The sequence below is a fragment of the Saimiri boliviensis genome, chromosome 14 (assembly GCF_048565385.1).
Source record: "Saimiri boliviensis isolate mSaiBol1 chromosome 14, mSaiBol1.pri, whole genome shotgun sequence".
Lineage (NCBI taxonomy): Eukaryota > Metazoa > Chordata > Mammalia > Primates > Cebidae > Saimiri > Saimiri boliviensis.
Window position 1 is genome coordinate 14,782,412 of NC_133462.1, and position 12,512 is coordinate 14,794,923.

A 12,512-nucleotide genomic window follows, 5' to 3' on the forward strand; every position below is an offset into this window, starting at 1 on the left:
CCTGTCCAACATGGTAAAACCTTGTCTCTAATAAAAATACAAAAATTAGCTGGGCGTGGTGGCGGTCACCTGTAATTCCCGCTACTCAGGAGGCTGAGATAGAAGAATTGCTTGAACCCGGGAGACGGGGGTTGCAGTGAGCTGAGATCACCCTACTGCACTCCAGCCTGGGCAACAGAGCGAGACTCTGTCTCAGAAACAAAACAAAACAAAACAAAAATACCTGTACATGGAGCCCTAAACCTAAAATAAAAGTTTAAAATATTTTAAAATAAAGAAAGAAGAAAAAATACAGCCAATTACAAAAGTTCTTACCCCAAAGTTTAGTTTGGTTTCTCATATAATGCTTTATACAAGGTCCTCTGATTCCCCATGTCTAGGAGGGCTGGGGAAAGGTGTGGCTCCCTGGAGGGTAGAGGAATCAAGAAGAGATTTAGATGGCTCCATTATGAGGCCATTAGTAGAGAAAGAAGCCACTCTGTGTTTCCCCAATTGCTAGTAAAGAAAAGCAAACAAATAAACTCAGAGCTATATATCCACTCCCCTTCCACAAAGGAAACAAACATCCTATAAAATACTGGTGACCTGTTCCAGGACTGGGGCCCTGCCAGCCCAATATTGGTAAGAAATAATAGGAGGAGGCCGGGCGTGGTGGCTCAAGCCTGTAATCCCAGCACTTTGGGAGGCTGAGGCGGGTGGATCACGAGGTCGAGAAATCGAGACCATCCTGGTCAACATGGTGAAACCTCGTCTCTACTAAAAATACAAAAAATTAGCTGGGCATGGTGGCACGTGCCTGTAATCCCAGCTACTCAGGAGGCTAAGGCAGGAGAATTGCCTGAACCCAGGAGGCGGAGGTTGCGGTGAGCCGAGATCGCGCCATTGCACTCCAGCCTGGGTAATAAGAGCGAAACTCTGTCTCAAAAAAAAAAAAAAAAGAAAGAAATAATAGGAGAAAAAAGCAGGAATGGCTGAGCCTTAAACAACAGATTTTAGGAGCACATTCTCTCCTGCCGCCAAGTCTGAAGCTACTTCATATTGATTCCAGGCTGCGGGAATGTCTCTGTTTACCCCGTAAGATGTCACTGAACACATTCCTTGATAACTAAAGATTCATTCCTTTGAGTTTGATCCATGGAAATGATGGACCATTTAGATTGAATGATAAGGCCCTTTCTTCCTGCCTTTGCAAAAACTGTACCCCTAATGTCACTCCTGTCCTTGGCAAATTCATGCTTACACTCAACGGTATACTCTCTCAGTGAGCTTCCAGGGGCTTTCACAGGTACATTGAAATACTTCTATTTATAACATCACAATGTTATTATCTTTAATTTCTTACCTTTGAAAATTGATATAAAGTATGAAAGAAAAAATAACTGCTACTTGTATTCTATTTCCCACCCATAATCTAGACCTAATCATTGATTAACATTTTGGCATATTTTTTCCAGTCCTTTTTTTCTACAGTGTAGCAGACTGTAACCTCCTGGAATGTAAAAACTACATACATTTTTCTCAGTCTTTACAGTTCTGGAGATCAAAAGTCCAAAATGGATCTCTCCGGCCCAAAATCAAAGCATTGGCAGGACAGTGCTCCTTCTGGAGGTTTAAGGAGTGGATCCTCTTCTTTGCCTGACCTAGCTTCTCAAGGTGACCTGCATTCCTTCATTCATGGCCCCCTTCCATCTTCAAAGCCAGCAGAGGCCAGTGGAGTCTTTTTGATGCCACATCATTTTCACCCTGACTCTCCTGCCTCCCTCTTTCACTTGTAAGTATCCTTCTGATTACAATGTGCCCACTTAGATAATCCGGAATAATTCCCCCATCTCAAGATTCTTAACTTCATCTTATCTGCAAAGTCTTTCTGCCAAATAAAGTAAAATGCACGGGTTCTGGGATTCGAATGTGGATATTTTTAGGAGGCCATTATTCTGCCTAATACAGGTACCTTTTATAAACTTTACCCACAACAAAAATTTGCCTTGCCTACCTTCTGTGTCTCACTTTTCTGTCTAAATCACAGGCCAGTGCACAAGCTTTGAGGTGAAACACACGGGCTCTGCTACGAACTGGCTGAATGACCCTGGACCACTCACTTCACCTCCCACAGCCTCTTCTCATTTGCAGCACAAAGATGACTCTTACTCCATCCAAGGATGACAATGTGACAAGGAAAGAGTAAATTAAGATGTGTAAGGCATTAAAACACAGAGCCTGGTACCTGATGAGCCCTCAGTAAACATTTCTTTCAGTCTTTTCCTTTCGCCATCCCATTTCTCTCACCGTCACCCATCTTCTTGGGTCTCCTTTCTTTTCAGTGACTTGCTCACTCTAAACTACCATTTGGAAAGAAGCCACACTACTCACTCCCTTGTGATTCTGCTGGAATGTTCTTGTGATGATCTACTCAAGATAGTCCACATTATTTATGAACAGAGAGGTCTGTTTAAAACAAGTCCTTTTTATGTTCACATACAATTTTTACATGCTTCCTCTTAACTTACACATACCAGTCCCGATTCTGCCCTGCTAATTAATATATGCATTTCCTTATTTCACTCTTCTTCACTCTTTTGAGGAGTTTCGCTCTTGTCGTCCAGGCTGGAGTACAGTGGCTCACTGCAACCTCCACCTCCTGGGTTCAAGTGATTCTCCTGCCTCAGCTTCCTGAGTAGCTGGGATTACAAGCACACACCACCATACCCAGTTAATTTTTGTGTACTTTTTAGAACAGATTTACTAAATCTGTAAAAAGTACAGATGTACTTTTAGCCAAGTCGGCCAGGCTGGTCTCGAACTCCTGACCACAGGTGATCCGCCCACCTTGGCCTCCCAAAGTGCTGGGATTACAGGCATGAGCCACCAGGCCCGGCCCAGTCTTTCTCTTTACATCTCATAAATAAGGATAGTACCGAGACAAACATAATGACCTGGGTTACAAGAAGGGATTCCTTTAGCAGAGGATACCATAAGATGTCCAAGGTCTCCTGAATGACATCCACCTTCCAGAATGATTTTTGTGCTCTCTACTCTCAGGATTTGACAGATAGCCAGCATTTTGTCTCACCCTTCACTTACGCAGCTATTCCCTAACACCACACTCACAACTGCACAGCCCTGAATAAAAGCTGGCGTTTACGAACTTCAGTCTCTTTGGGCAAAAAGAAAGGCCAGGTTCCCAGTTCTCATAAAAAATAATTTTTACTGCTCATGCCTGTAATCTCAGCACTTTGGGAGGCTGAGGCGGGTGGATCATAATGTCAAGAGATCAAGACCATCCTGGCCAACATGGTGAAACCCCATCTCTACTAAAAATACAAAAATTAACCCGGCATGGTGATGTGCGCCTGTAGTCCCAGCTACTCGGGAAGCTGAGACGGGAGAATAACTTGAACCCAGGAGGCAGAGGTTGCAGTGAGCCAAGATTGCACCACTGCACTCCAGCCTGGCGACAGAGTGAGACTCCATATCAAACAAACAAAAAAATTTTACTGAATTGTTAACTATTTGTACAGCAATTATCTAGCCATAAAAGGGGTGCCCTAGAGACAGAAAGTGTGATGAGAAGGAAGCAGGAGAAGGGTGAGTTCCTGGAATGGTCACAAAGGGGAGAAGATTTCAAATCCAGAAGCAGTCATAAAACAGAACCAAAGTGTGTGGCCTTTGAGCAATGACAGCCCCACCTGCCTCTTTCCATGCCTGGTGGCCTCTGACTTCCTTCTCAGCTGCCCCTCCCAGTCCTGCTTTCTTAGACCAATTCAATGGCCTGGGAGCTGGGGCCAGACCAGAGCACATAGCACTAAGTGGTGGGAATGGAGGAGCTGAAGGGGAAGAAGAGCGTTTGACTCATGGGGACCTGACTCACCTAGGAACACATCACCTGGGCAGGGAATGGATTAGTGAAGGGTTGTGCAGGACTCATGGTTTAAGGAGTTGTACTAGGGAGTTTTACTTCCTCGATGTTGTCTCACTGACAGCAACAGAGTGGGTGTAGAAAGCACCACAGCTTTTTCCCATTTAAAAACCCATTGTCCCTCCCTTCTCCCACTACTGAAATACATTCCTCTGCCCATAGGTCACTTATTTACTCAGTGTTCCAAGGGGGGGAAAAAAAGTTTCAGTTGAATTTCTTAAAGTCCCAAGCATTCAGTTCCATTAAAGTGATGACCAGGTACAAATATTTTTAAAAGGCTCTGCAGGAAATTTTGATAAGAAACTTCGCACCACCCACATACTTTCTGAGGACCAGTGAGCTATAAAAATGATGAGGAAAGAACCTACTATGTGCTGTGCTGGGGACCTTTATGTTTGCTTCAGAGTTAATGGTCACAACGACCCTTTGAAGCAGGTACTACTATCCCTCTATTCCAAGGTGCTAATAAACTTGTTCCTTATCTCAGAACTGGCCAAAGGTGGAACTGGTCAAAGGATTCAGAGTCACGTATTTCTGAATCTAAAGCTCATGTTTCAATTCACAATGTTGTACCTACCATAATTCAAAGAAAGGAAGGATGATTGCTTCTAACAGAAATAACTATATAGGCTTCAACGAAGAGAAAGGGTCTGAAATGGACCATAGAACAAGGAACAGCTCAGGAGGCTGAATAGGAAGGAAAGGGTATTATATAGAAAGGAGTAAAAAAATTAGAGTAAGCTCAGGCATGAGAAAGTAAAATGTAGGTTAAGTCCTTCCACAAAGATCAACGGAGTAGATTGAGGCCATGCTATGGCCCTTTGAATGGTAGCCTAAGGAACAGGAACTTCATCCTAGATGACACCAATCACTGGAAAGCTTTGAAAAGGTCACAAACATATGTATGTGGTACACATATGGTATTTCCAGGAAGATTACTCTTGACAGGATTATTAAGCAAGATAGCTTAGGGAAGTGGTACGCAGCTTTAGCAACTCATTAGAATTATCTGAAAGCTTTCTTTTCCTTTCTTTACTTTTACTTTTGTCTGAAATAATTTCAGACTTTCAAAAATCTTCTACAAATAGTCAGAGTCCTCATATACTTTTCACTCAACCTCCCCAAATGTTAACATTTTAGGTAACCACAGTATAATCATCAAAATCAATAAATGGGCCAGGGACAGTGGCTCACGCCTGTAATCTCAACACTTTGGGAGGCTGAGGCACCCAGATCACGAGGTCAGGAGATTGAGACCATCTTGCCCAACATGGTGAAACCCCGTCTCTACTGAAATACAAAAAATTAGCTGGGTGTGGTGGTATGCACCTGTAGTCCCAGCTACTCAGGAGGCTGAGGCAAGGTAATCACTTGAACCCAGGAGGCAGAGGTTGCAGTGAGCCGAGATCACGCCACCGCACTCCAGTCTGGCGACAGAGCAAGACTCCTTCTCAAAAACCAGAAAAAAAATTCAGTAAATGATCGCTGACACTGTACAAGGGATGAATCTGTCTATTCAAATCCCCTTTATCTTCCCACTAATGTTCTTTTTCTGGACCAGGATCCAATCTAGGATCACACATTGCATCTCACTGCTCTGTCCTCCCAGTCTCCTTTAATCTGGGACAGTTCCTCAGAATTTATTTTGCCTTCATGAGCATCACATTTTTGATGAGTGTTAGTGAGTTATTTTATAGAATGACCCTTGGCTTGGGCTTTTCTAGTTATTTCTCATGATGAACCTCAAGTTATACACATTGGACAAGAATATAAAAGAGGCGATGCTGCGCCTTCTCCACCCATCATATTAGGATGCCCTGAGATGTCAGTATCTCTGATTACTGGAGATGTTAACTTGAGGCCTGGGCTACAGTTCCTCCACTGTAAAATAGCCATTTTCCTTGGAAGCATTCATAAACAACCAGTGTCTGAGTCACACCCTACACCAATCAAATCAAGACTCTCTTGGGGGAAGGTACAGGCACTGATAGGTTTTAAATGCCCTACAAGTGACTCTCATCAGTTATCCATGGTTGGAAACTCACAGCTTAGACAGTGAAGATTAGAATCCTGGAAACTAGCTAGGAAGCTGTCCTTGGGCTTCTCTTTTTTAAAAGAACATCCAGCTCCAGGCACAATAAATATATCTGAACACTGGCATGGACCCATTGTAAGAAAATGGGAAAGTTAAAAACCCCCTGATTGGGAAAGTGATGAGTGAGCAGGCTGCTGTGCAATGAAAAGAAGAAGGGAGGACACCAAGTAAAGTGTCCAGCCCTCCTGGCCCATTTTCTCTTCAGATTTCAGAGAAACCTTTGCTCCAGTGAAAGCACATATCATATCATTTTAATATCCTAAGCCTGACTGACATGATCTCCCAATTGCCACAGACAGAGAGGGCATTATGAATCCTGTTATATGAATATATAACCACACATGCAAAGATGCACACTTCCAGGTGTGACTGAATGAACAGTTCACAGAATCCAGGTTGGAGGTACATTAACTCCCCTAAACAACCCTGTCCTCCTCACTTGTGTATTTTTGTTTTTGTTTTTGTTCTCTTGATCTATCACCCAGGCTGGAGTGCAGTAGCATGATCATAATTCACTTTAGCTTTGAGCTCTTGGGCTCAACTATCCTCACACCTCAGCCTCCAGAGTAGCAGGGACTACAGGTGCACACCACCACCCCCAGCTAATTTTTTTTTTTTTTTGGTAGAGATGGAGTCTCGCTATACTGCCCAGGTTCCCACTTGGTCTTTTATCCTTAATCTCTTTTGAAGTAAGAGAGTAAAGACTGTTGTAATTTTCATGAAACAGGAAAGTGTGTACATATCACCTATAATCAGGCTTTTTAAGCAATAGGATATTGTGTTCAACTTCCTCAGTTATTACTTTGGCACTTCCATAAAGAGATATCACCAATCTCTCCCTTAGAGGGACCACTGATATCGCGCAAAAGGAAACACCAGTTTAATGAAAACCCAGAGGCAGGAAGGAAAGACCCTCACAAGAGCAACCCCTAAGGTATTCACAGGCCTGCCAGGGTGTGGTGCTGCTGGTGCAGGAAGAACTGCTGCTGGCAATAGCCGAAAAAAAGAGAGAGAGAGAAGGCAGCTCTAACACTCAGGGAGTAGTCAGAAAAGAAGTCACTCAATTAACCTTCAATTCTCACACAGTCAATACCCTTCCAGCCTCCCTATGGGGTTTCACTGAGAGGGCTGGCACATAATTAAATGCCAACACATGGGTGAAATAATGTACATAAGGGAAGGATCACCTGGGTCAGGAATGGCTGGGAAAGGTTTCATGGAACAGATGGGATTCAGGTGAGGTCCTGAATGGTTCACCCTTTGGAAAGCAGAGACAAGGAGAAACACAAGCCATGGGAACCAGGTGTCAAGCATCGCTGTAGATGCCAGCTTTGAAGAAGGTCTCAGGAATGAAAGTGGGTTTGCAGATGTTCTTTTTTTTTTTATTCTCACATTTGGGGGTACATAGTAGTTGTATATATTTATGAAATACAAATGTTTTTTAATTTACTCCTCTCCAACCACCATATGGGATTATTTCAGAGGAGGATCCTGATCCTCAAAAAGGAGAAGTAACTTCCCAAGGTTGGTGGTGGATGTGGGATTAGAAACTCGGTGAGTCTAACACCGGAGACCACTTCACCACCACTACCGCTGAGAGAGACCGGAACAGAATATGGGTAGGGAACAGGAAGGAGCAGGGAGAGCTAGAGCAGAAAGAGATGGTTAAAAAACAGGGAAGTTAGGTAAGCTTGCTAAAGGGGGATAATACGTTGTAGAGGCATGAACACCAGATACAAATGTCTGAACCTGATCTTGTGATTACAGAAGAGTCACTGAAGGCCAGGTATGGTGGCTCGCACCTCTAATACCAGCACTTTGGGAGGCTAACGCGGGTGGATCACGAGGTCAAGAGATGGAGACCATCCTGGCCAACATGGTGAAACCCCATCTCTACTAAAAATATAAAAATTAGCTGGGTGTAGTGGCACGTGCCTGTAGTCCCAGGTACTCAGGAGGCTGAGGCAGGAGAACCACTTGAACCCAGGAGGCAGAGGTTGCAGTAAGCCGAGATCATGCCACTGCACTCCAGCCTGGTGACAAAGCGAGACTCCATCTGAAAAAATAAAGAGTGACTGAAGGTTTTCAGCAAGGGCAGAACCAGTCAAAGTGACACCCTATGCCAAGCCCAGAGTGGGTGATAAAAATGGGGTTCTGAGTTCCTAAGCTAAAGAGATGCCACCAGCAACAGTGAAGGGGCCAGGTGATACATGGAGCGAGGACTGGACAAAGAGGCCGAAGCCCTGGGTTTAAATTCAAAAAGTCTTGCAGTAAGGGCATGGCTATGGAGAGCAAGTTACAGTCTCTCTCTGCACTTTAGTCTCTCCTCATCCATAAATCAGATGCAGTGAGAATTCATCTCTAAATGATACTCGAGCCTTTTAAAGTGTGGTCCCCCAATCAGCAGCAATAGCATTGCCCAAATGCTCTTAGAAATGCAGAATCTTGTGAAAATGCCAATCACAAAAAAAAAAGAAATGAAGAATCTCAGGCCCCACCAGAAGAATCAGAATCTGTATTTAAACAAGATCTTTGGATGATCTGTGAACACATTAAAGTGTGTGAAGCATTTCTTCCAGATCTTTTTTTTATTCATTTTTGGAGTTTTTTGAGACACAGTCTCATTCTGTCTCCCAGGCTGGCTGGAATGCAGTGACATGATCATAGCTTACTGCAGCCTGAACCTCCTGGGCTCAAGTGATCCTCCTGCCTCAGGCTCTCGAGTATTTGGGACCACAGGCATGTGTCACTGTGCCTGGCTAATTTTTTTATTTTTTGTAGAGATGGGGTCTTGCCACATTGCCCAGGCTGGTCTAGAACTCCTGGGCTCAAGCCATCCTCCTGCTTCAGCCTCCAAAAGTGTTGAGATTATAGGCATGAACCACTGCACATGGCACTTCCAGTTCTAAAATGCAATTATTTCACATTCACCTCAAATTCTGTTACTTCACAGGAGAAAAAAAGAAAATACAGGTTACCTTTAGCCTGGATTAACAACGTCTTAGACTAGCCCACATCCAAGCAGAAGTCTTAGGAAATACCAGTGAGGCAGTGCTGCCACCTTGTGACCATCATCAGTAAATGCACTTAACCCTTGTCACCAGTAAAGGAAGTAGGAGGGCTGGCAAGACCAAAGGGTAAGGGGCAAAGTCCCGGTCTCAGAGGAGATAAAATCACAACCACCCAACAAAGACAGGAAGCAACCATCAGGCCGCTCAGCCTGCATCATAGAGCAGTGACTCATTGCAAAGGGCAGTTGGTATAATATCTTAATATGTGGTATCAGTGGGAAACCTGGTTTCAAGTCCAGCTCTGCTCTTTTAACCTTATTTTCAGACACCAAGCTCTGGCCTGAACTTACAAGTAAACTTGTAATTTCCCAAGGAAAGTTACTTTACTGTGACAGTTCTTTTCCATCCTGAGCCAAAATATGTCTGGGACACACTCACCAATCCTCGTCCTCCTCTCTGTAGGCTGAAATAAGTCCAACATTTTTTCATACAACCCACCTTCAAATATTGGGAAACAACCTCTATACGCCACCCACCCATCTTCCCTCAGCCATTTCCCACCTGGGGTGACCTGAAGCCCCACACCCTCTGCTCACTTTCCCACAGGCAAGTGAAGTGCAACAATCACAGCAGACACTCTGAATCCTAGGGGTGTTCCCCAGAGCAGCAGAGCCACAGGACCCCCATCCCCATCCTGGCACCTCATCCCTATCTAGCAGCTAAACGCCACATCAGCTGACCTGGGGACGCTGACTTTTCCTGCTTGTGTCACTGCTCAGCCATCCCACATCTGTGCAGGTGTCTATTTTTTACTCAGTTTTATTTTGTAAGAAATATTTATTGGAGTCTGCTGTGCACTGTCACTGGAGAGACAAAGGTGAATCACAGCTGGTCCCTGCCTCACAGAGCTCCAGGCTACAGATGGAACCCACTCAAAGCCAAACCATCCAGTGAGAAACACCGTGACAGACATCAACACAAGGTTTTCTTTTTAAAAAGAAAAAATACTTTTTGTTGAGACAGGGTCTCACCACGTTGTACACACTTGGTCTCAAACTCCTGGGCTCAGGCCATCCTCCCACCTGAGCCTCCCAAAGTGCTCGGATTACAGGCATGAGCCACTGCACCCACCCAATACAGGGTTTTCTGACCCATCTCATCAATCCCCTGTGAAAAATTTTCCACTCTTGGTTTTTCTGGGGTCAGTTTTCCTCATCTGAAGCTCAAAGTGAAAAAGAATGCAAAACTCCCCAATGGTCCTTCATGCAGTCACAGCTGGACCCAACATGTCCTCCTGGCTAATCCAGGGAGCTCAGGGCTCTGACTTCACTCTGAACATTCTCTCTCCCATCAGAGCTCACCAGGTAGCTGCACACTAGCCAGATGGCTGAACACTAACAGAAAATCCAGCAAGTCGGGAAACTTGCTTTACTCCCTTAACTTTGAGGCTAGTGACCATGTCGCTGAACTAATCCTATAACTTCCCTGCACTTTAGTTTCCACGTCTGTGAAGTGGAGCAGGTGGATTCGGTCACCCTAGGTCCAGATGCATAGTGAGAGCTCCTGAGAGACAGCAGCACACCTCATCTTCTCAGCATCGACCATCCAGCAAATACCAGGCACACATCAGGTGCTCAAAGCCTCACTGAACATATGTGTGAATAAATGACTATATTAGAGCCGTGTGAATCATGGACAAAGTCAATACATATTTTTGAATGTCTACCAAGTACACTGTAGAATAAGGAACTAAGTAACCCAGGCAGAACGGGGTTTTCTCCTAACTTCCCCTTACCTCCTTCCTGGGGGAGGGAGGGCCTCTGCACATCAGAGAGACTCTTGACACAAGTAATGTTCTTGAGACGCGTTTTAAGGAGCTGTCATGTTAACAAGAAAAAAGTCCATTTGTCTTGGGGGTGTTTTAATCAATGGAACTGAGGGACCCAAAGCCCCCTCCAATGAGACACAGGATGTGACACCCACGCCAAGTGCATGGAGGGAAAATGAGATGGAGTGAACTGACAGGGAGCAGGACCTGGGAGAACAGAGGGGTAAAGAGACTGTGGGACCCAGAGGAAGGTCTGAGGAGGAGCTTCCCGGCCCCTCCGGTAGCCTCTGTGTGGACTGATGAGAACACAGCAGCAAAAGTAAAGTGGCCCCACTAAGCTCCATTTGTATACAGGACGGTTTTTCAGTAAAATGTTCTTTCTGCTAATGAGCTGCATTTTCGCACACTTTCTAATACATCAGGCCCAGTTAATAGGCTACAAAACCATCATCCCATTCAATAGTAATTTATAGAATACTCTCAAAGTGCCAGGCCCTGTGTAAGTTCACGGAATACAAAAAAGAACACAAACAGCCCTGTCCTCAAAGATCCCCATGCAAAGAGCTCCAGGGGACTCTCTCCTACAAAATGCCCCTGCTCTGCATGGCCCTCCTCTCTGCCCTCCACCAACCCAAATCCTCCCCTACCCTGTGAGACCAGCTAGTGTTCCACGTGCTCAGTCCCCTGCTCTCCTGGCACTTTGAGAGATGACTGCACTCATCTCTCTAGGCTTTATGAACTGGATGTCAACGCCCTGGTTAGACTTGAGCCTCCTAAAGGCAGAGACCATTTTTAGAATTTTCCAGAAAGAAGCCGCACCAGTGATTTGCATCAGAACAAGCCCAGCCTGTGCCTTCAACTTGAACACAGGCTCAGTCCTGGCATAGTCCCTGGCCCTGCAGTGCTTTATAAACCCTGCAGGAGCAAAGTCCATAGTCAAGTCTGTGACAAGTCAACAGGCAAAGATAATTTGAAAACATGAAGAAAAAAGAACGGTCAAACAAAACTCAAAGGGCTCTGACTCATGCCTTGCCTCTTCCCTCCTGTCAGGGAAACAAAGTCACACCCCCTGCTCTCACTCCTGCCTGGAGGCTTCCAAGGAGGGCTCCCTTGCTAATCTTCCCTTCAGCCCCCATGAAAATCACCAAGTATTCAGGCCCAGCCTCTTTTCTTCCTTTGAGCATATTTCCTGAAGTCTCAAATAAATGTCAAGTTTAGTAAGTCCTGATATTCCATGACCCTTCATGTTTACTTCAAGTATTATTACCTTTCTTCTTTAGCCTGGGGCCATTTCCAAACAAGGGCCGGAGCCAGGCGCCCCAGCAGCTGGGCAAACACACTTCCAGGGCTCCTTCCCTCCTGTGGCTCCTGTTTCTCAAACCTGTAGCTCTGGGGGTCTTCCCCCAACCCAGTTCCCTCTCCTTTACGCTGGAACAACAAGGCCATGGCCATCTTCCCGATGGACACACAAGGAGGCCTGGTGTTACCCACTGCTCCAGTGGCGATGTTCTGGGCAGGGGGAGCGGCCTCTTGCCCCAGATCCTGCTCTGCTCCCACCTTATGTGGCTACAGAATTGGAGGGAACTGTGAACAGAGCGAAGACAGGGCAACTTCCCAGGCAGCAACACTGCTATTCCAGGTATTCTGTCAAGGATGGGAATG

At 45.2% G+C, this 12,512-nt stretch overlaps 1 long non-coding RNA gene across 11 annotated transcripts in view; it reads right to left on the reverse strand.

Moving 5' to 3' along the window:
- Positions 1-12,512, reverse strand: part of LOC120362736 (uncharacterized) — a 403,841-nt gene that overhangs the window by 342,097 nt on the left and 49,232 nt on the right. The gene's annotated exons all lie outside the window — the stretch shown is intronic.